The sequence below is a fragment of the Pseudochaenichthys georgianus genome, chromosome 6 (assembly GCF_902827115.2).
Source record: "Pseudochaenichthys georgianus chromosome 6, fPseGeo1.2, whole genome shotgun sequence".
In the NCBI taxonomy this organism is placed as follows: Eukaryota; Metazoa; Chordata; class Actinopteri; order Perciformes; family Channichthyidae; genus Pseudochaenichthys; species Pseudochaenichthys georgianus.
In genome coordinates, this window is record NC_047508.1 from 3,799,393 (window position 1) to 3,824,648 (window position 25,256).

Genomic DNA, 25,256 nt, shown 5'->3' on the forward strand with positions numbered 1-25,256 from the left:
CAGCAGGCGGTGCTTTCACTGAGTTGAGCTCTAGCCTGCAACCTAACCTGGGGCCTATACTACGAACCTGGTTCAACCTAACCTGGATATGTTTGAGTTAGCCGGTTGGCCTAATCCAAAACATACGCGCTCTCGCTAAACTGTTCTATGACGCTGGTTATCAAGTGGATCGCTCAAGCCAGCCGTGTCCTATCTAGTTAGGTGCGCGTTCACATGAAAGGGGTGGTATTTGGAGCATTCGACCAATCACAAACATGGAGAAGCGTACCAGAGTCCTGCATCGGGTCGGGTACCCGCGGGTACCCGACGGGTGACCCGCAAAAAAGGTGATTCGCGGGTGGTATTTTTCCAAACGCTTTTTTCCGGGTTCGGTTCTGGGTAAAACAAAGATGATGCGGGTCGGGTCGCGGGTGTTGCATAGTAAATATATTGAAATAATGATAATTTAGTTTAATGTTTAAATCCTCAGACCTCTCCCCCGCGGGACCGTGCATAATCATAACCTCTGCAGCGCATCAATCTGCTGCTGAGCGCGCCACATTCGAAATGGCTGAGGTGAAGCTCTCTAGCGGAGAATACAGCATTTTCAATAACACTTCCTCAAGAGCGAAACCCAGCGTCTGGGAGGCTTTTGGTTCCTAGATGGAGAAAATAACCAACATCCCACGCTTTTTGAGACAAATATGCAACTGCGTGTGTTAATAATTTCACGTTTTCACTGCTCATATATAGGCTATGCGGGTTCGGGTCGGGTCGCGGATCTTGTGCCGACGGGTCGGGTCGGGTTGCGGAACTAATTGGCAATATGTGCGGGTAGCGGGGCGGGTTCGGTATTGCACGTCGCGGGTGCGGGGCGGGAGCGGGTCTTGAAAATCAGACCCGTGCAGGACTCTGAAGCGTACTGACAGCGCAGCGTCATACTTCCTGAATGAAAAGTCAACTTTAATACTAGTCAAAAATGAAGAAGTTAAACTTTAAACATCCATGACTTAAACACTTTATCCAGGATAAAAGCCACAGAGCTGCACCTGCAAGGTGAACACAGCTGGTAACAGAACAAGTGTTTGAATGCGTACATTAACAGGTTTATGATATCACTGCCCCGTCTAAAACACGATCTGACTTCAATTACATTTGTCTCGAGTGTTTCGTCAACTTATGTGTTGCTTAAAATAATACTTCTGCATACAGTATGTGACACTGTGAGTGTTGCACGGCCAGATACGGCTCAGCTGACTCAGATAAGGAGATATATGATACATTATGAAGTGATGTGCCGCGGACTGTACTTAATGTTACTCTGATCCGGTTACTTATGTTGTGGCAGATATTTAAGTGCTTTCTTAACGCTAATGTTATAATAGTCAGATTGCTCTGAAGATGGAGGTGATATTCTATTAATGTTCACGTTCACACAGTCGGTGATTTTTGCCGGCCGTCTTTCCTGCGACGGCAGTTTTTCTGTATTTCCTTTCTCCTGTAATATGACTTGATCGCTTTAAACTCCGCACACTGAGCTCTGATTGGTCAGCAGGCAGTGCTTTCACTGAGTTGATCTCTTAGCCTGCAACCTAACCTGGTCCCGACCAGGTTAGCTGCTTAGCATATATTACCATGGAGATCTAGCCTGCTAAAAAGAGAACCAGCTTCGGATGACCGGAAAGCCGGAGTTTTCCCTGAATTTAGCCGGCTAAGCGAAAATCCTGCTTCGCAGTATACCCCCCAGGTCTAGTACATGTCATAATGTATATCAAGCTACCTACTATCTCTCTGTATCCTGTTGAATCGATAACTTCACCCTCAGTGTCAAAATGTAACCTTTGCTCGCATGGAGTTGACCTTGGTTTGCACTCTGACATGCCAAACCTCTCTAGCATCTTTTCTATGTGTCTCTTTTGATCTCCCCCTCACTCTGTGTAAAGTCGATACCTAGGAAGTGTTTAAGTTCACCCAAATCTTTCATTTTAAACTTCCTCTTCAACATCTCTTTGACATCACTGAGTGAGCCGTTGTTATTGGCCGCTATAAGTAGGTCATCTACCCATATCAGCAGAATAACTCTTTCTTTCTCAGACTCTTTTCTGTAGACACAATGATCAGCATCATTTTGCACAAACCCATTCTCTGTAAGATGATCATGCAGTAACTTGTTCCAGTTTCGCCCGGATTGCTTTAAATCATACAATGACTTGTTAAGTTTGCACACTAAGTGTTCCCCTGTTTTGGATTCTGCCTCAAAACCTTCGGGCTGTTCCATATATAACTCGCAGTCTATTGGTGCATGGAGATAAGCTGTCTTCACATCCATTTGGTGTAGGATAAGATCCTCCTGTATAGCCGTCTGCATCAATGTACGTACAGAAGTCATATTTGCTGTCGGTGAAAAAGTTTCCTTGTAATCAATTCCCTCTACTTGACTGTAGCCTTTAGCTACATGTCTGGCTTTCCTTTACTGCATATACCCAACGACCTCCCACTGCTTGCTTGCCCTTTGGCAGTGTGGTCAGACTGAAGGTCTCATTCTCTGTTAAAGAGTTTATCTCCTCTTTCATTGCATCAGCCCACATTTTTGATTTCCTAGAGCCTACAGCCTGCATGTATGTTCTGGGTACGTCACAAGCAACCCTGTAGAAATAATCTACATTTTCACCTTCATCTTTACAAATCAGCCTTACACTGATACTCCATTAAATATTCTGGAGCGTTTCTTTGTCTAGTGGGATAGCGTCGTGCACTCTCTCCCTGTTCTCTTTGAGTACCATCTGTCTGGATCTGACTAGCCTCAATATTCTCCTCACTATAGGACTGTACACCCACATTAGGCTCTCTCTGATTCTGGTTCACCATTTTTGTCCCTGCTGGTGTTGTGGGAATAGTTTCTCCATAAGGGTCAAAATCCATATTATGATTTGTCTGAGTCTGACTATCTGCACTACTCTTTGTGATACATTTTACCAGCCTATGTTTCAGGACTTTCCCTGTCTCAGGATAAAATACTTGGAAAGCTGGGCTATATTTGTCGTATCCTACAAAAATACCCTTTGCACATCTAGAATCTAGCTTCTTCTTATCCTGTTTATACACGTAGCATTCTGAGCCAAATATTTTCATGTTGGACAAGTTGGGTGTTTTGCCAGTAGAAACACGGTATGGTGTCTGCTCTAGACGCTTACAGTAACACCTGTTACGTATCTGTGCTGCTGTCTGTGCAGCATATGTCCATAACTGCTTTAGGAGTTTGCTCTCCAATAGCATGCATCGTGACATCTCAAATAAGGTCCTCCAACCTCTCTCAGCAGTACCGTTCTGGTGAGGTGAGTATGGGGCACTTGTCTCGTGCCTTATCCCTTTCGTCCTAAGTAAAGTTTGAAACTCATGCCCAGTGAATTCAGTACCGTTGTCAGATCGTATGCACTTAATGTGTCCATATGGAGCAGTATCCGCTATGAATTTTTCAGTAGCTTTTGCTGTATCACTCTTTGCTTTGATAAAGTAGGGAAAAATCATCCCACTATAATCATCAGTAAATGCTATTGCATATCTGTACCCGTCTTTATCTGCTGGTTCTATTGGACCGCATAGGTCTGTATGTACTAGCTCTAGTGCTGTCTTAGCTTTTGCATCTGCCTGCCTGTTTCTGCTTTGAGTAAATTTTCCCTGCGTACATGTTTCACAGTTATGGTTAGAAATGTCATGTTTCCCTTTGATCGACATACCTTTAACCACTTTCTCAAGTTTAGACACATCCTCAAAATTACAATGACCAAGTATTCTATGCCATGTCTGGATGTCATGACAACCTTTACAAACATCATCAGTATTTTCATCCTCTACTGTGCTAAGGTAATATAGCCTACCATACACATCCATTTTAAACTTAGTACCATTTTGATGAATCAGCCAATCATCACCGTCTTTGAAGCGGACCTCAGCTCCGCTGGCTGTCGCTGCTTTCACGGAGAAAATGTCTTGTGGAAAAGATGGGATGTAAAGCGCTCGTTTGAGCCTCGTTTTCACTTGCCGTCCCTCGCTGTCGAGCAGAACAACTTCGGCTTCTCCTCTCATCTTCGCCATCCCGGTCGTTTTCGTTCCATCTGCCAGCTCTATCACATGTTCCTCGGGTCTAAAGCTCTTATCGATTGTCTTAAACTTTGCCGGGTCATTAATCATGTGTGTCGTGGCCCCACAGTCGACCATAAGACCTCTCTTATTTCCTACTTGATTTTGACAGTCACTTATTTTGAAAAAGAATGATGCACCGGTATCATCCTCCGTGTCTCCGTCTGCGTTCTTCACCTGATCACGGCCCAGCCCTCTGCCTCGGCCCCTTCCTCGGTGTGGCGTGTCCCACCGTCGCTCCTCTCGCCTCGCTTGGATCTCGTTAGGGCATGTCCTAGCCATATGCCCCATTTTCCCGCATGTGTAGCATTCAGTGTCGGCTAAGTCCATCTTCTTCCCTCTTCCACGTCCTCGTGTCCTCGCCCCGCTAGTCCTCATAACGCCGTCCTCGTCCGTTTTCATGTCACTCGTCCTATATTTGTCAGTGCTCTCATAGCTCCGCAGTTTTAAACTCACCGAACGTTAGACGGTCGTTGGTTTGAGTGACGTGCACGACAAACGGGTTGAATGAGTCCGGTAACCCCTTCACTACCATGGCAATCTGCAACCCGTCACTGATATTTTCTTCGGCCCTTCTCAAAGACGTGAATATAGTCTCCGCTCGAATAATATAATCAGTAACAGTCTCGTTGCTTGCTTTGTGGAGAGAAGAGAGTTCACAGTACAGGCTCACGACTCGTGGTTTGTCCTTTCCCGCGTAGTGCTCTCGGAGTATTGCCAACGCTTTTCTTCCATCTCGTTTCGCGTCTCTCATTATGAGTGATAAACTCTTATTATCTAGACACTGCACTAATTCAGCATATGCCTCTGCATTCTTTGTTGCGTCTTCTTCAAGTGCTTGTTCGTCGTTGTAGTCTATCACTGGCTCTTCCAGGATAACTTCACTGAGGCCGCGCAGTTCCATGTGCGCCAAAAACCTCGTCTCCCATAACTCAAAGTTTTTCTCGTCACCGTCGAATAACAACTTAAACCACCTTTGGCCTCCTTGACTGGGCCCATAACCTGTTGCGTGAGACATTATATTCAGCAGAAGTCTCCACGTTTGCAGTCAACCAAAGTAGCTTGTAAGTATGCTAACGGACAGAAGAAACACACGACCACATCGCTCAGAGTTTGGCCTGGAGTACTGCCGTTTATTGTAACTGCGCATGCTCATTAGCATCACCACGTTTCAGGCACATTCTGATGATGTCATACACATGAACTCAAACATGACTTTGTTATTATACACATATGCTCAACATTGATCATATCAAGGTGTGCCTTAACCTCACTGAGCTGAGGTTATTTGAGCCTCTCAGGAGAGAGCTCTCTTCCACCTGGTTGTAGAAAAGCGCTTTAAATTCGTTAGCATAGCTAGCTAACCAGATGCTAATAACAACAGATCGCCACTGTGCTTACAACTAAAGACACAGCCACGCAAACACTGCGGCATGTGTACGGCTCCTTATGGGTATTGCAATATTTTAAGGGCTGGAGCGGCGTTCCGGTGCTCTCTGTCAGCACTCCTTTCAGACGAGACATATACCACGTGAAGACCTTACAGTCTATGGTGAAGACACGTTACGCTCGTGTTGTGTTCAAGGAACCTGTCCTTGGTCAGGAAAAACCAGGTACTCGCTTGTTTAATTTTTTTAAATAAACGAAAACTCTTCGGTTCTCCACGAATTACACAAGTCACCCAAATCAGCGTTAAAAAAGCGGGAGGCGCCGAAAAATCCCCTATTAATGTATTGATTATAGCTCCGGGTCCGTATAGGTCGGCGTCTGGGTCCGGATCCGGACCGCGGTCCGCCTGTTGCCGACCCCTGCTCTACACCAACATGAGCAGGAACCCAGATGAAACGAGTTGCTATGCCTTTGTTTTGCATTTTATATAAAATTAGAAATATTTCATTTATTATGTCCATTCTAAATGAAGGTCTGCCTGATTGTATACTCGATAATGCTGAAAAGCTGTCAGATGCAATTACATTATTATGTATTTCTTTCTCCTCTATCCATTTCAATGACAACACCAATGCCAACAACTCTGTGGTGTACATACATGGTCTGTTACCCTTTTCTTTATGTGTGTATTTCTCACTGGGATATAAACTGCTGCCCCTGCACGCCCTGTCTCTGGATCTTTGGAACCATCTGTAAATATGATTGTTGAGTCTGAGTGATATCTTGCAAAATGATTCTGGACTATGCGCCATACTGGTAGTAGTTCTTTATTTTCCTTCAACTCTTTTTCTATATTGAGGTCTACACTTGGCATTGGGAATAACCAGGGTGGAATGCATGAGATTGGAGCTGTGGGGCAATACTGTATTTGATTCAAACCTATACTTGCTGCTTTAACATCAGCAATCCATCAGTCGCAGCGGCATACCACCTTAGCACCAGATTAGCCAGGAGGGAACTTGAGGTACGTGTCGACAACAAATGTCTGGAGGTCCAGCAAGCCCCGAAGTATCTTGGAATGCGTCTGGATCAGACATTATCCTTTAAAAAACACCTGGAAGAAGTCAAGGCCAAGATGACATCCAGGGTCGCGCTGATCCGCCGCCTCGCTGGAACAACCTGGGGAGCCTCCGCTAAGATGCTGCGAATATCCACTCAAGCCCTGGTCTTCTCTGTAGCGGAATACTGCGCCACAGTCTGGAGCAGAAGCCCTCATGCGAGAAAGGTCGACGTGGCTATCAATACCTCCCTCCGAATAATAACTGGATGCTTAAAGCCTACCCCTGTGTCCCTCTTGCCAGTCCTCGCGGGAATAGCACCGGCCGGCCTCCGACGGGAGGCTGCCACCCTCGCCCTGGCCAGGAAGGCACAGAAGTATGACTGGCACCACCTGCACAACACCACAATAACACCAGCACCTCCAAGCAGACTCAAGTCCCGCCACCCCTACAACAAAGCAGCTCAAGAGATGCTCAACTCCACCTCTGAGGACATCTCCAGAGATGCATGGTTGGCAGCAGCTTGGAAGCAGGAGTGGGAGTCAGCCGGGCCGTCCCGAATCCACCGTTACATCTGGGACCCAGGAGATGGCGCCATTGGAGGAGATGACCTACCGCGCCGGCAGTGGACCACTCTGAACCATCTACGAACTGGGGTCGGTCGCTGTCCATATAATCACCATCTGCCCCTTATATAGACCACCCTCGGAAGCCAGCCTCTTCGACCTATGGACCAGAGATGCGGGCATGGCTACACGACACCGAGTTGGACCTCTAACGTTACACGAAAGAAGAAGCAATCCATCCAAAACTTATGTGACTCATTGTGCTCCCAGCAGTCTTTCAAAATACTTTTCGCAGGATGACTATCACTGTGCCCCTGAAGGTTTACCCAGTATGCCAACATTAACTTCACTCTTCTTATCCTTAAAGGCATTTCTCCCATTTCCACCTGTATTGCTGATACTGGAGATGTTTTAAAAGAACCACTACATATTCTCAGGGCCTGAGTTTGGAGGACATCCAGCTTTTTAAGGTTAGATTCTGCTGCTGCCATGAACGCTACACACCCATAATCGAAAACAGGTCTCATGAGTGCCCAATATATATTCAGAAGTGATGACCTACTCGCTCCCCACTCCTGTCCCGCCAAACACCGAAGTACATTGTTGACCTTTTTACATTTATTTTGAACTTTTCCTATATGATTACTGAATGTTAGCTTTCCGTCAAACCAAACACCAAGGAATCTTATTGTGTTTACCTGTTCAAGAGGTTGTTCATACAATTTTAATGATATAGGAGCAATGTTATGCCGTTTTGTAAAACAAATGACCTGCGTCTTAGCTACTGACAGTTTGAATCCCCATTTATTTGTCCATTTCTCCACTTCAACTATTGCAGCTTGTATTTCCTTTCCAACATGTGCTACATTGTGGCCTTTTGCGCACAAAGCCCCATCATCTGCATACAAAGATTTTCCCACACTTGGATGAATTTGATTACAAATGTCATGTATCATTACATTGAACAGCAACGAACTACATACACTACCACTACCACAGCATAAACACTTGAATATTCTGCACCTACTCTTACTTGTATTTTCCTGTCCAGTAACAAATTCATAACCCAATGCTTTACCACCAATTCCCAATGATTTTAACTTGATTAGTAGTCCTTCCTTCCAGAGCATGTCATAAGCCTTTTCAATATCAAAGAAGACTGCAATCACTACTTCCTTGTTGGTGTGTGCTTTCCTGATGTCTGATTCTAAGCACAATATAGAATCCATTGTATTCCGACCCCTACGGAACCCACTTTGATATGGGGACAACAGAGCTTTACTTTCTAAGATATATGTTAACCTTTCTGCAACCATTCTTTCCATGATTTTGCATAAATGAGATGTCAGGGCAATAGGTCTGTAGCTAGATGGATCTGAACGGTAGTGGTAGGGGTGGTCTAATGCAGTGGTTCTCAAACCTTTTTCAATAATGTACCCCCTTTGAAAAAAAATGCAGCCAAGTACCCCCTGATCAGCGCAAAAACTATTTGTTAAGGAAAAAAAGCCTATATAAAGAGGTACAGTACAGCGCTGCACCATCAGTGTCTGATCTATTAATACAACAACCTTGTAACTGAGAAACACTTAAATGCTACGTTTAAAATGTTTACAATCCATCACTAAATTCATGGCAAACCAATTTTAACATCATGCAATAACACAGAGACAACATTAGTTGCATTGAACTGATCTTTTTAATAAGTTGTACTTACGATGTAGTGAGAAACATGGGCTTGTGCTTCACTGAGGATCTTTGTCATGCTGACATGAGGCAACTGCAGTTATTACACTTCGCGTTTTGAAATAGCCTATGTGTAACTCTGTTAATATAAAACCCACACTGCTCAAACTTTGTTACTTTTCCTAAAATTGGTATATCTATTTATTTATTTATTTTGGGATGTGGGGAATGAAGAGAAACACATACATGAGCATGTTATGAGCTTGGGATTTTGACCCCTCATATAAACACATGCATAATGCTGTGCTATACTTTGCGGCCACACGCCGTTGCCAAGCAACGCTTATTGTTTAGGTCATTTCAGGCAGTCATATCATTAAATAGAACTAGCTAGATCTGATAGATTTGGACATAAACGCGAGTGAAGTCTAACCGGACGCGAGAGAGATCAGATCAGCTGCTGCTGACGGAGAACACGCAGCTCTGCATGATCACAGCTCCGTAGCTGTGACGGACCGGTGAGCGGAGCAAAATACACTAGAGTTAGACCTAACACACTTAGCTAGTGTATCTACTCTGGAACAAGTTAAACTATTTATAAATACATTTATTCTTTACTGACGGGTCACTTATTAAGTTGAGTAAAGTTAGAACGATATTGGCAGATTCGGATTTTGCGGATCAATAACTCATGAACAAAACGTTATTCAGACACAAATTACGTCTCCTAAGTACCGTGGTAAGGTTGACAACGAACTACAATCACATGTTGATCAAACAAAGCCAATATGCGCCGTCCTCCGAGCTGGACACATTAAATTGGTCACTTTCAGCAGCCGGAGAAGAAACAAGTGCTCAGGGACCGTCTGCAAAGTCCAACTCCAAAAAAAGAAAATACAATAATATTCAATCACTTCACTGTTATACAGTATATTTCTACCAAACTCACTACACACATCAATAGTCTCCTGTTGGTCAGACTACAGCAGAGAGTTTGGAAGAATATGGTTTGGAAGAATTTGGTTTGGAAGAATTTTGGTGAATATTTATAGTGTAAAATCTTCAATAAATATGGTATAATCTTCAATAACGTCACTATTATACAGTGGAGTGCTACCAAACTCACTACACACATCAATAGTCTCCTGTTGGTCAGACTACAGCAGAGAGTTTGGAAGAGTATGGTTTGGAATAATTTTGGGGAAGATTTATAATGTATTATAACATACTGTATACAATATTGTATATGTTATATATAAATTAAGACATGAAACAACTTTTTCATTAGCTATGAAACAGTAAAATGGTCACAATCTTATGAAGGACCCAAATGCAGCACTCGAGAAACCAAGGAGTATCGGTAATGTACTTTATTGGTAATAATACCAGAGCAGAGCGATACCAGCAGAACAGTAACAGCCGGATGATGTACAGGCAAACGAACCAGAGGACAGCAGGCAGAAGGTGAGTCAGAGGGTCAGGGAGAAGGCGAGGCAGTCAACGTAGGTACTGCAGGGTCAGACAGCAGGCAAGGCAGGATAGTCCAAGGACAGGCAGGATCAGGGAACAGGCAGGTGAATGGAAAACTACTGGTGAAAGATGGAGCAGACTGTGACAAAATAAAGTTAACATTGAAAAATAAAACATTTCAGGCTTTTCACCTATCTTACTGTACAATATTAATGAACACATCTACAATAATGTCAGACATGGAAAACATCATGAACATCTGTGACTACTTTAATCTGTAATTGAAAATATATTTAACATCTTAATTAAGAATATAACAATTTAAAACTATGGACAGGTGATTATTAATCATTACTTCAGTTGCCCAAAATCTTTAGCAAAGCTTTTTTCTGGATTTTTGTTTGTTTTGTACAAAATTCAGCTTTCATTTTGCCGATTTCAAATCACTGGCTGGGCTGGATTTCCCCCTACATGCCGTTTGTAAGCGCACTACTTCTACTGTGATAGTAGTTCAAACTACAAGCCTTACCTCCCCAAATCCTGGTACCTCTGGTGAAAGTTACACAAACTCCCCTATAGCCTCTTTAGTTTGGGAGGATACACAACACACAATACCACAGGGTCTTTTTTTTGGGTATTCGTGCAGCAGTCATTCCGAGGCACTGCGTGTGAAACCATCTTCCACAAGTTTCACACTGAATCTACATGGGGATAAATACAACAAAGATATTAAGAAAATGTAAAGTGTAGGACACTTGTAAAGCTGGCATATTCATTTATATTTTATAGAGATTATACTTTTTTTTATATATATATATAAATACTAAAGGAACAAAAGGAAACCTGTAATGCATAACAATATACAACATATCTTTTATGTTATTCCTGAAATCTAACTCCAGATGATCTATATATTATCTATTATTCAGATAATTTAGTCTCACCCAAACAGTATCAACAGCAGTTGTGGGCAGGACCTGCCCACAACTGCTACAATTCCACAGAAGGAACAGAAGTCATCCTTTGAAACTGAACAAATAACAGGTTTATTACTGTTCAATTTACAGGAAGCCGTCCATATATTCATTTCATATTTTTGGCTAATATCTGATCCTTTGAGAATTTATTCTGCCATGTCTCTTCGTAGATTTTGAAGACATTGTTTTGATGACTTGATGTGAAACGTCTGTGGAATTTTCAGAAATTCCTTCACTGTCATCTTGGCCATCTGGACAGATGGTAAAATAACATGACGTTATGACGTGTTTTTGAATTTCCCTTTAAAATAAAATGCTTTATTATTAATGAACACAACATGTTGCATTGCATCACCTGCATGACAAAGGCTCCACAGCTGGTGGCATCTTTCTGGAAGGTGTGGGTTATATTTCCAGGCTGCCATTTGATGCTAACCCAGTCCTCTTTTCCCAGTCTGTTCCGGCGCACCTTGAAATACTCTATAGAACAATAGGAAACTAAATGTAATTGCCGCTTACTCTTTGCCTTTACCAAATGTGCGTTTAACCAATGTATTTCCTGTCATATATTTTATATTACCCAAATTTGTAACCAGCCTTTCTGGAGTCCTCAACTTCATTTGCCCCTTGCAGAGGATCAACCACATACATGTGGTTTGAAAGGGCATGGAGGTACTGTTTTAAAAAGTAGCATACGGTATCATTAAACCAAACCTTTTTCAATATGTCAGCAGCAACAATAATGTATCAGCGTTTCTTCAAAAATGAAAACCACAGTTAACTAATAGATTCACATTATTAAAATCACTTCAACTGTTAAAAACGCTATTAAAAGTAATACTAAAATAATAACTACCCATTTTAAATGAGTATAATTAAGACTTAAAAGTATTGAAATAATTAAAGATGTCAGATCAGATGAAAGAAAGTTGCACAATTTGGGGTCAGAAGACTCAAATCTTTAGTGGAGCAGTCGTGACCACCAATGAGAAATGTTTGAATGAGTACTTATGTTGGACTACATGTTATATGGTTTCCCTATGATATAGATGAAGAACATGAAGACATTAAAACTAAAAGAAGCATTTTTAAATCAATCCTGAGGCAAAGATGCATTTACAAAATGGGGCTGCATGAGATACACATGTTAGTCTTAACTCTGTCACAGTATATGAGTAATGTATTACAATATTTTTTAATAGCTATGTATATTTAGTTGTATGCATTTGAATAAATGTAATCATACATCTTCAAAGTAATAGTTGATGAACTTCAAATGTGCAAACTCTAAAAGCAGCTACAGTATGAGTACATGAGTAGCTGATACTCACCACAAACTTCCAGTGCACATTTCTTATATTGACAAATCCAATGGCTCGATCATATCGATCAAATGTCACCTGAAAAAATTAGGGAACATATAAACATAAGTGTTATTTTCTATAATATACAGGTGCAAAACAATAACTTAATTTACACAGTATTCATTTTTTATTTTTCTCAACAGGAACAAGAAAAAAAGGGAACCTTAGATTATAAATGTATTGGTTAAAAACAACACAAATGTCTCCAAAAACGACATACATATAATAACGCTGGAAGTTGCCTGTAGACACATATCAGTCTCCTTTCTCAAGCCTACAAAACTAAAGGGATGAAAATACTTTGAATAATCAGTTTCCCTCACCTTTTGTAGCTCTTGCCTGGCCATCTGCTCTCGGGTGTCGTGTAGGATTACACCCATGGTGTAGTGATCCAGGAGGTATAGACGGCCAGCATTATCCTTCAGGTTGAGGATGCCTCTAATGTAACATTCCATTACCTTTTGGATAAATTGTAGGGGAAATAATCATACAAAATGCCAGCTAATATAGAGGCCAAAGTCGGTTTTAATCACATCATTGTCAGATCATTTTAGAATGGATCAATTAAAACTGGTCTATTTAAAGTCACACTCCAGGTGGACTGGCCTAACAATTTACTTGGATATCATTTTGTGTAGCACAAATTACATACTTTTTGTCAACAATTGAATCATTAACATATGGCTTACGTGAGATGAGCAGTCCGGTACAGCATCAGTTTTAATAAATACTTGCCTCGCTTATGATGAGTTTGTCAGGTCTCAAACTCTGAAATTCTCTGTGCCTCAGGGTGAAATGCTGCTTCTCTTCAGCATGTCTTACAACAGCCACAACAACTTCAGTTGGTTTGCATGTCCAAAGAGCATCAACCTAAAATGAAATGAACAATGGTATCATAATAACTTCGTACAGCATTCGAGATTTCGGCATTTAGATTTTCTACATTTTCTATGACAGAAAGATTGCCTCATGCTAAAACGTTTTTAATGCATTCTTAACATTGTTTTTATAGCTCGAAAAATTGCTTACTTTGTTACTCTTTTTAAAGCATACATTTTAACATAGCAAAACAATACCTCTGTTGCAGGCTTGGACCCTTTACTTGTGGGGTTGCTGCTGTTCTCCACATCTGTGCTGCTCTGAATATCTTCACCAGTGTTCAGAGTTAACTTTGCTCTTTTTGGAACTGGAAGAATGTCTGGAGTGGTGTAATATTTGGAGCTGGCAGTGCGAGGCTTTGCTCCATCTCTCTTTGCCCAACCTTCCTTTGATTGACTGATGTCTTTTGGTAGCAATGTTTTGAGGAGTAACTGCTCAGATAAGTGATGTGCCATTATGTGTTCTCTGTACCTCCCCTGGAGAGAGCCATACATTTTTCTGATGAATGTTGCTGGCTTCAGTCGTCTCTGCTTTTTTAGAATAGAATGTTTGACTATTCCAAACCATCTCTCCACATGGCAGTTTGTGTCCCTTGTTTTACTTTGGCCAAATGTGTCTTCCTCTGTGTCAGTTGCATATCTTTTCAAATTCCCCAACAGCAGCCCACTCCAAAGGGGAAAAATCCCTAGATAGTTGTCAAAAAGGACATCAACAATGCCAGGGCAAAAGTATGGATTTTCATCCTGTGGGGTTTCAACCTCCTCTTTCTCAAGCTCTCCCTGTACCTCCTCCATGACCTTCCTAAACTCATATGTGAAGGGAGATCTGCCAACAATTGTGTGGGCATTTCTTCTTTCTTCATCATCTTCCTCCTGAGTTAAGGGGCTGTCTCCTAACTTGTCCCCCTCTTCCATGTCGGTAATCCTGCATTCTTTTATGAAAACCTTCATGGCCTTCAGATGGATCAGGACAGTATTGGAATTGTGCTTTACAATTAACACAGTGCACAGTGAGCGGAAGATGTTTAGTGCTGTGGTCATTGAAGTAGCATTTTGCAACCTGGCAAATGCAAATGTTGCAAATTTCTTCAAACCCTTGTCTGCAGTTCTTCTCCCAATTGACTGTGCTACAGCACATGTGTAGCACTGTCAACATTTGGATTTCCTTCAATGACTTCAGCTTTGAACAGATAGCGAAAGCCCTGTCCAAGTAACTGACAATGCTCTCTTTGTTAAAAGAAAGGAGAACACTTTGGAGCAGGGCCCAGCTGTAGTCTGTTTCTACCTGATGTACTTTTATTTTAGTGTACTGTGACAGTTTGCGGAGGAACTGCATTAGCCAGAATGTGATTGATGGTATGGAGTGTTCATTTGTCAGCATTTCACAGACTGGGAGGGGAGGTACGTGCTGACCACCTCCAGGAAGAGTGAGGCAGTAATAAAGCACTCATTTGGTCTGACCTGGAACTTTGGATGCAACATTACCTGTAGCATCTAGATATAGGGTCAGCGGTGTCTTCTTTCTCAGGTGTTGCACAACTATGTTTACTCCGGTTTCAGAATACATATGTACTCCAAATGGGTCAACTTGAAAATGCTGTATGCACCCAGTCAATCAATGTTTATTTATATAGCCCAATATCACAAATGTTACATTTGTCTCAGTGGTCTTCACAGTGTGTACAGAATATCAGTATGACAATACGACACCCTCTGTCCTTAGACCCTCACATCGTACAAGGAAAAACTTCCGAAGAAAACCCACAGTTTAAAGGGAAAAATGGGAGAAACCTCAGGGAGAGCAACAGAGGAGGGATCCCTCTCCCAGGACGGACAGACGTGCAATAGATGCCGTGTGTAAATTGAAAAGATAATACATTTGCAACATAGGTAGTCCAAATGTTTGGAAATGCATGTGTGTATAATAGGAAGATGAATCCACGAGGATATCCATCCAGGACCGATGATCCAGGACCACAGCCACGACTCAAGATCCAGGGCTCGCGATCCAGGACACAGGACCGCAGGATCATCCATGACTCCGGATTCCGGCGTATATATACACCAAAAAGAAAGACATTTGGGGAAGCTGGGTTAATCGGAACATGAGAGTACACAGGTATAGACAGAGAGAAGGAAGAAGTAAGATGTCCCCCGACAAACTAAGCCTATATCAGCAAAACTAGGGCTGAATCTAATCAGCCCTAACTATAAGCTTTATCAAAAAGGAAGGGCACTCTTAAAAACGGATAGGGTGTCTGCCGCCCGAACACAAACTGGAAGCTGATTCCACAAATGTGGAGCTTGATAAGAAAAGGCTCTGGCTCCCATTGTACTTTTAGAGACTCTAGGAACAACCAACAACCCTGCATTCTTGGAACGCAATGCCCTAGTAGGACAGTAGGGTATAATGAGTTATTTAAGGTAAGATGGCGCCTGCCCATTAAGGGCTTTGTAGGCGAGAAGAAGAATTTTAAATTATATCCTGTGTTCTATAGTGAGCCAGTGTAAGGCAGCCAGAACAGGAGTAATGTGGTCCCTTTTCCTAACTCTTGTTAGTACACGAGCCGCAGCATTTTGAATCAGCTGAAGTGACTTGACTGACTTCTTGGTACACCCTGATAATAAGGAGTTACAATAATCCAGCCTAGAAGTAACAAATGCATGGAGTAGTTTCTCTGCATCGTTTTGAGGCAAGATAACCCTGATTTTTGCAATGTTACGTAGATGGAAGTAGGCGGTCCTTGAAATTGATTTTATGTGGGCGTTAAAGGATAAATCCTGATAAAATATAACACCAAGATTCCTTACAGTCTCACTGGAGGCCAAATTAATGCCATCCATAGTTAGTATATCTTTAGATAATTTGTTTCGTAGATTCTTCGGGCCAAGTACAATAACTTCAGTTTTGGTCGTGTTTAACATCAAAAAGTTTAAGGTCATCCACGTTTTTAAGTCCTTGAGGCAGTCTTGAATTGTATTTACATTACATTACATTACATTGCATTTAGCTGACGCTTTTATCCAAAGCGACTTACAATAAGTACATTCGACCAGGAAGACACAACCTTGAAGAAAACAGAATCATATAAGAACATCAGGTTTCAAAGAGCCAATCGTTTCAAGTGCTACTCAACTGGCTTTAGATAAGCCAGTCCTTTATTAGTATATAAGTGCTCTGTTAGCAGTTCTTTGTTAGTCATTCTATCGCTCGAAGTGGAGTCGAAAGAGATGAGTTTTCAGTCTGCGCCGGAAGGTGTGATGATGATGTGTGATGATATTTAGATGATTAATTTCATCAGGCTTGATTGATAAATATAGTTGAGTATTATCCGCATAACAATGAAAGTTTACAGAATGATTCCTTATAATATTGCCTAACGGAAGCATATATAATGTGAACAAAATAGGTCCGAGCACTGAGCCCTGTGGCACTCCATGGCTAACTTTGGTTTGCGTGGAAGATTCATCGTTAACACGTACAAACTGAGAGCGTTCAGATAGATAGGACCTAAACCAGCCTAAAGCAGTTCCCTGTATGCCAACTAAGTGCTCTAGTCTTTGCAATAAGATATCATGATCAATAGTATCAAATGCAACACTGAGATCGAGCAAAACAAGAATAGAGACGAGTCCCTTGTCTGAGGCTATTAGAATGTCATTTGTGACTTTAACCAGAGCTGTCTCTGTGCTATGATGTGTTCTAAAGCCAGACTGAAAATCTTCAAATAAATCATTGTTTTTTAAGTAATCACACAGCTGTTTTGCGACCGCTATCTCAAGAATTTTTGAAAGGAACGGAAGATTAGAAATAGGTCTATAGTTGGCTAAAACCTCTGGATCGAAGTTGTGCTTTTTAAGAAGCGGTTTTATCACCGCTACTTTGAATGATTGTGGAACATAGCCTGATAATAAAGACATATTCATAATATTTAATAAAGAAGTGCTAATTAATGGAAAAACTTCCTTCAACAGCTTAGTTGGAATTGGGTCTAACATGCACGTTGATGGTTTAGAAGAGAGAATCATTGAATGTAATTGTTCAAGGTTTATGGCTGAAAAGCATTCTAATTTACTATCTAGTGTAATATTAGAACTTACGTTTCCGGGAGCTGTTGATAACACTATACTGGTCAAAGGCAAGAGGTCCTTAATTTTGTTTCTAAGAGTAACAATTTTATCGTTAAAAAAGTACATACAATCATTACTACTGAGTGCTATGGGAATAGAAGGCTCAATGGAGCTGTGGCTCTCTGTCAGCCTGGCTACAGTGCTGAAAAGAAATCTTGCATTATTCTTATTCTCATCTATTAATGTAGGCTGCTCTCGCTTTACGCAGTGCTTTCTTATATTCATTGAGAGTAATATGCCAAATTAAACGAGATTCTTCAAGTTTAGTGGAACGCCATATCCTTTCAAGTTGTCTAGACTTTTGCTTTATTTTGCGGGTTTCGGCATTATGCCATGGAGCTAATCTATGTTGTTTTATTTTCTTCTTTTTCAAAGGAGCAACAGAGTCTAATTTTATTCGCAGAGCATCTGTAGCACTATCAACAACATGATCAATTTGGGGTGGTGTACATTTTGTATAAGTTTCCTCCCCTACAGGCAGACATGCTATCGAGTTAAGTATTGGTGGAATCTCTTCCTTAAACTTGGCTATAGCACTAACAGATAGGTTTCTGCTGCAGGAGCTTTTGACTAATGCTTTGTAGTCTCGTAATAGTACTTCAAAAGTTACTAAGAAATGGTCGGATAAAGCAGGATTATGCGGTTCGACTAATAGTTGCTCAATTTCAATACCATAAGTCAGAACAAGGTCGAGAGTGTGATTATAGCAGTGGGTTGGTTTATTTACACTCTGACAGAAACCAACAGAATCTAATATAGAGTTAAATGCAACAGTAAGGCTATTTTTATCACCTACGATAATTACTTTGTCTGTTTTAAGAACCAAAGTTGATAAAAACTCAAAGAATTCTGATAAGAATTCTGAATAAGGACCTGGTGCACGATACACTGTAACAAATAAGATTGGCTGCAAAGTTTTCCAGGTCGGATGCGTAAGACTAAAAACGAGGCTTTCAAAGGAGGTATAATTTAATTTTGGTTTAGTATTGATAAGTAAACTTGAGTCAAAGATTGCGGCAACTCCACCTCCTCGGCCCGTGCCTCGAGCAATATGAGTGTTGACATGGCTGGGTGGAGTGGCCTCATTTATGCTGACATATTCTTCATGTCTCAACCAAGTTTCAGTGAGACAGCATATATCAATATTATAATCTGATATTAAATCATTTACCAATATTGCTTTAGATGCTAGAGATCTTATGTTTAAGAGACCACATTTAATCTTCCTGTTTTGTTGCACTGTAGTAGTTGTTACATTTACTTTTATTAGGTTATTATGTATGACACCTCTATTAGGTTTTACCTTAAATTGTCCTTGGGCAGACACACACACCGCTAATATTGGGTATTTTATTGGGTTCGGGATTCCTATGGATGACTGCCTAGGAGAGAACGCAGAGAAGCGCAGAGAAGCGTGTAAGACTGCGACTCCGCCTCCTGGTCTCAACTCCAGTTTGTCATGGATTAAGTCCACAAAGCCCTGAAATGTTTGCCGAAATGAGATCTGCACCTTCCAAAGTAGGATGAATGCCGTCTCTCTTAATCAGACCAGGTTTTCCCCAGAAGGCTGTCCAATTATTTACGAAGCCCACATTGTTTGCTGGGCACCACCAAGACAACCAGCGCTGAAATGATGACATGCGGCTATACATGTCATCATTGATCAGATTGGGGAGGGGACCAGAGAAGATTACGGTGTCCGACATTGTTTTAGCATAACTACACACCGACTCCACATTAAGTTTGGTGCATTCTGATTGGCGTAAACGAACATCATTACCACCGACGTGAATAACAATCCTACTGTATTTACGTTTATTTTTAGCCAGCAGTTTAAGATGCGCCTCAACGTCGCCCACTCTGGCCCCCGGAATGCATGTGACTGTGGAGGCTTCGGTCTCTAAATTCACGTGTCTCATAATAGAGCTACCAATAACCAGAGTTGGCTTCTCAGCCAACACATCCTCACTCCCAGGTCGGCCTATGTTGACGTTATGTCAAGTCCCCTGCCGGCTTTTTCCAACGCAAGGGGGGGGGCCTTAGCGTCCATTTTCAACGCAAGGGGGGGGGGCTTAGCGTCCATTTTCAACGCAAGGGGGGGGGCCTTAGCGTCCATTTTCAGCTTTCCGGGATGTCCATGTGCTTCTATGGACGCTCATGGAAGCACGGCATTCATTTGTGTCGACTGCCCTTAAAGGCAATGTGAGCGTCCATTCTCATTGGATAGCGGAGAATTGTACACCCGGAAGTAAATATTCCCCTTACTGACGATTGATTTTACAGTGATATCTGCACTACTCATCGACTAAAAAACACCAGATTATCCTTGTTAATTACACAACATTGATTGGTTTAAATTGTGTGCAATGCTTTTGTATTTTTCCCCTTCGATTCGGAGAAACAAATCTTTTTTCGGAGTAAATGATGGCAGAAGACACTACACTACCCAGAATCCCCAGCTATCATTTCTCCCTGCAGAAAAAGAAAACATGGCCGAACTTCGTTTTATTCTGGGTGTAAAATGCCTATTTTAAAGTTAGTTTGGCTATTAAAATGCGTTTTGATGTCATTTGATGCGAGAAATATGAGTTGTTATTTCAGATTATGTGTGCAGTGGATGTACATGATCTTTAGTTTGCTAGTTATTACGAAGATTACTTCAGGAAATTGCGTCCAACGTTTTCATTGTTACCAAGGTGGTTGCTAGGGACGCTGCTATCGATATTATTTCTGTTATGTTGTGTAACTGTTTAATGGTGTTATCTTTATTGCTACCCCCTTCCCCGTCAATGTATAGTGTTGGTCCACAGCGCAAACATATTAGTTAACAAAATCCGCATCTAAAGATACGTTATTTCCCCCTGTGCAATTCCAGTCTCACATCTCACAGCACATCGTCATTAACAAATACCGGAAACAGACCGAAAACGTTTAAAGAAAATAAAATAATACCTTATTCCGAGTGTGCTTGCTTTTCTCTTTGAAAGTCATCACATAACGGCATTGTAATACACGGTTCGGCTGTATTAAATATTACATATCTGCCGTAGTTCTGTATTTATAGAGCCCTGATGAGAAGACAAACATGAGGAACTGAAAACGTGACGTGGATCATAAATATATCAGCCATTAAACAACATCTTACATTTCTTTTCACACAATACGTCTCTTTGCCGTATCAACACTAATTCGGCTCACTTTTATATTTGATCCAATTGGTAGATAGGCTGTATTTACACCATAAAGGTGCACAGATGATATAAAGAGACACCTGGTGGTTAAAGCATGTTATTGAATTTCATTATTTTTATTATTAGATATTAATAGGATCCCTATAAAGTATATTCATTACTCGTTATTCTCTACTAATAGTTCATTAAAGACTGTATATAATGACTATTTTGCACATCCCGTTCAAGATTTCAAGATTTTCTAAGGTTTATTGACAGATCATATAGGCCTACACAACTATGGTGTAGTTCTGCACTGAATGAAAAACTTGGGTCGCAGGTTCCTCAATAGTGCATTACAAGACATCTATCAATATTTGTGCATACCTCCAGCAATGTTAACTATGTTGAAGCACTTATTTTAACTGATATTATACATAATGTATTATGCTCTTATGCAGATATTTCATCTCCGGCCTTGTCAGGTATTGAACAATCAATAAATAAAGAACACAGAATTGTTAAATATAAAACACAGAATTTGTGTGATTATACTAAATGATTTTCAAATAAACACCACTGCAGATTTAACTGTTACACATGCTGATGTAACGCAAATGTTCCAACTTGGGATCAATAAAGTATATCTTATCTTAAGCTGATCGATGGCTACTGCCATATTTGCAAAATGTGCCTATGAACCTTGACAAGTGCATGTTTCAGGCTTATCAATTAATGTAATGTAATGTTATCAATTAACAACAGGAGGGGTCACAAACATAAGTCCAGCTGTTAAATAAAGCTCTTCTGACCTTAGCTGGCGTGTGGGTATATATATTAATACTGCCCATTATGGGCACCAGCAATTTTCACCCATTTATTAATTATATGTTTTAAATGTGAGTGTTTCCTGTCCCCTAAACCTCCAGGGATGTACACAGTTTAATACTGGCAACTTCTTATTATGGGAAATACGAAAACGTCTTTTAAAACTACAACTCCCAGTAGAGACGTGCCATAGAGAACATGTTGCGAAACAGAATAGCCAGCATGTGTAGTTCTGGGGACGGGGTGGGGGAGGGGGGGGGTACGCGGTGGACCCGTTCAAATCCAGTTTTGAACAGTCTGCCGTGGTTCCATCCCATTTCAAGTGCTGTTCGAGGCTCGGTAACCCTCGGAGCACACTCTCCAATCACAGAGCTTTAGGACTATCACGGGGTTTGTCAAACAGAGCACATGGTGTAGTCCAAACGATAGCTGGGGATTCTGGGTAGTGTAGTGTCTTCATTGCCTTTAAGGGCAGTTGACACAAACGAATGCCGTGCTTCCATGAGCGTCCATAGAAGCACATGGACATCCCGGAAAGCTGAAAATGGACGCTAAGGGCCCCCCCCCCCTTGCGTTGAAAATGGACGCTAAGGCCCCCCCCCTTGCGTTGGAAAAAGCCGGCAGGGGACTTGACATAACGTCAACATAGGCTGACCTGGGAGTGAGGATGTGTTGTCTCAGCGGGTGTCTCACTGAGTGGGGAATATCTGTTAGATACGTGAACGGGTTGGTGGGGACCTGCGGGTTTCGCGTTATGCCCCTTCTGAACAGTCACCCAGTCTCCCTGCTGCTCTGGAGTTGCCGGGGGACGGCTAAGAGGAGCCCAGGCATCCTGCGATAATTTGAGTCACATTCCTTAATGATCATTTGTGTGAGGTACATCTCCATGAAAACATCCTCATGGATTATTTTACCTCAACTTACTTCTGAACGTATCACTTTGAGAACATTTGTGCTCAGACTGCGGCTTATGTTTCCTGAAATCAGTTCAGCAACAGGTGTTTTTTTAAGTTTACTGTAAAATACTTGACTCACTCCTTTATGCAGGGCTCTTGCAATTCTGCCTCTTCTTCTGTTTTCTGCTGGGCGGAATTTTGTCTCATTTGCTTTGTGTGCCATTTTCCCTCTTTGCAGCACAGATATTTTAACAAGGGTGTCTCCCACTGGCTGATTTTGGATTTGAAAGAAGAATTTGGCCCTGCAGGAAGGGAATGTACAAACTGCACAGATGTTTAAGTACGGACTTTTAATTATCCTGCTGTTGGGAGTTTTTATGTGGTGACTCTTGAAGGCAAGTGTATAGGGATTTTTCTCTCGGAAACTCTTGTACAACACGTCAATGGACCAATCTTTTGCCATTTCTTTCGATTTACTGTTATTCTGAACCTTTTAGATACTACTGGCAACTTCCGCCAATGTGTTTTGGTGCCTGTGTTTTTATTGTCATCTTGTGCTCCTCTTTGCAAATTCTGTTCTTCAGTTTCTGCCTCATTGATTTCTGTGTCCTCATCTGATAACTGGTCATCTACTTCAAGTCCACTCTGAGAAGACATCCTTTGTTGTTTGTCTTCTCCTTCTTTATTTTCTGTGTCCTCATCTGATACCTTATTCTGAACCATGCTCAGAGGCAAGTCCTTTGTAAGACAGTCTTCAGAACATTCCCCTCCAACATCTCTCTCGTTTTGATTTTCCTCCATTACCTGAACTTCCTTCTGCTCTAATGATTTTTGGCGTTTATAGATCAAATCCCTCAATCCTTTCCGATTGTTGGTCCATACAACCCACAGCCAATGACGGTTTTTCTTATCATCATGACCAAAAAGGATTATAGCGAGTTCTGACCAAATATATGAAGAATGTCCTGTATCTCTTTTGGTAATGCGAACACTCTTCATTCCTCGGACCAATGCTTCCATTCCACCAGCCATTGCCCATAATAAGTCCTTCCTCTGGGCCCCGTTTCCTTTTTTAACTCTTCCCATTATTTTCAAATTGCCGCTAACCTAGGAAAAGGAGGACAGGCAAAGCGAAATACTTTTTCTCAATATAAAAAGAGTTTGAAGTAAACTTTTTAGAAGTACATATAAGAAAAAACTGTGGCCAAATATGTAACACTAAGTTGGGTTTTTGTTTTGGTTTGCAAAACTAGTCATTTGTCATATTAATATGTGTAATATTACATCACAGGAACAAATAACATGTGTTTGTAGTTTTAATTCAGTAACATTTCAGTTGATCAAATACTAACAAGATGAGCTCAAACGTAATTGTCTAAACAGGTATATATAAGCATAGCTTAAATGACTGTTAGTAACTTCAATGAAAAGACAATACAATTAAAATAATACTTACATATAACCTTAGAACAGGACGTGGAGGTATGTTTTCCAAGAAGTCCCAGCGCATTAAGTACTGAAAGTGTTATATTTAGGCCAAATGCAATACATACAATTTCAAAAATGTCTATCCTCATAGTTTGCTGTACGCACTGAAAAACGGCATGATCCATGCATGCTTCATTGAAGGCCAGTGATTGGCTGGAGGCTTGATTGCTCTGCATCCTTCATTTGATTTGTTTAAACTCTTCACCCTTTTGCCATGGACCAATCTTTTTTTCTTTTTAAGTGTGGCAGCTGATCTTTAGAGGGGAAATAAAAAGTAAAGTGTATTATCGTGTACATCACCTGCACCTGAAGATGTTTTCACAATTTCGCTTCGTTTCTAGTCCTAAATCCTAGTCCTAATTTCTTGCACTAAGAAGTACTTGCACTAATGTCCAATTTATGTTTCTTGTTGATTGTGTTTTTTATATATATTTATTACTTACTTTTATACCCTTGTTTAGCTAGAACTTTCTTAATTTGTTTATATATATTGTTTTTGTTCAGGCTGTGGGACTGTAAGAAACGGTGTTTCAATGTTTCTGTATGTATAACACATGTGGAACATTTGACACTAAAGTTGACTTTAACTTCAACTTTGGCTAAATCTGTAATAAACATTTAGTTTTGTTCACAAACATATTTATACAAATGTATAGGTGGAGTATAACAAACAGGAGACTATACCGATTGTAAGTCGCTTTGGATGAAAGCGTCAGCTAAATGTAATGTAATATTAATGTGTGTAGTGAGTTTGGTAGTAATAAACTGTATAATAGTACAATTATTGAAGATGATGCCATGTTTATTGAAGATTTTACACTATAAATATTCACCAAAATTATTCCAAAACATATTATTCCAAACTCTCTGCTGTAGTATGACCACCAGGAGACTATTGATGTGTGTAGTGAGTTTGGTTGAAATATACTGTATAATAGTAACGTTATTGAAGATTATACCATATTTATTGAAGATTTTACACTATAAATATTCACCAAAATTATTCCAAACCATATTCTTCCAAACTCTCTGCTGTAGTCTGACCAACAGGAGACTATTGATGTGTGTAGTCAGTTCGGTAGTAATATACCGTATAATAGTAACGTTATTGAACATTATTGTATTCTCTTTTTTCGGAGTTGCACTTTGCAGACGGTCCCTGAGCACTCATTTTTGATCAAAATGTGATTGTAGTTCGTTGTCAACCTTACCACGGTACTTAGGAGACGTCATTTGTGT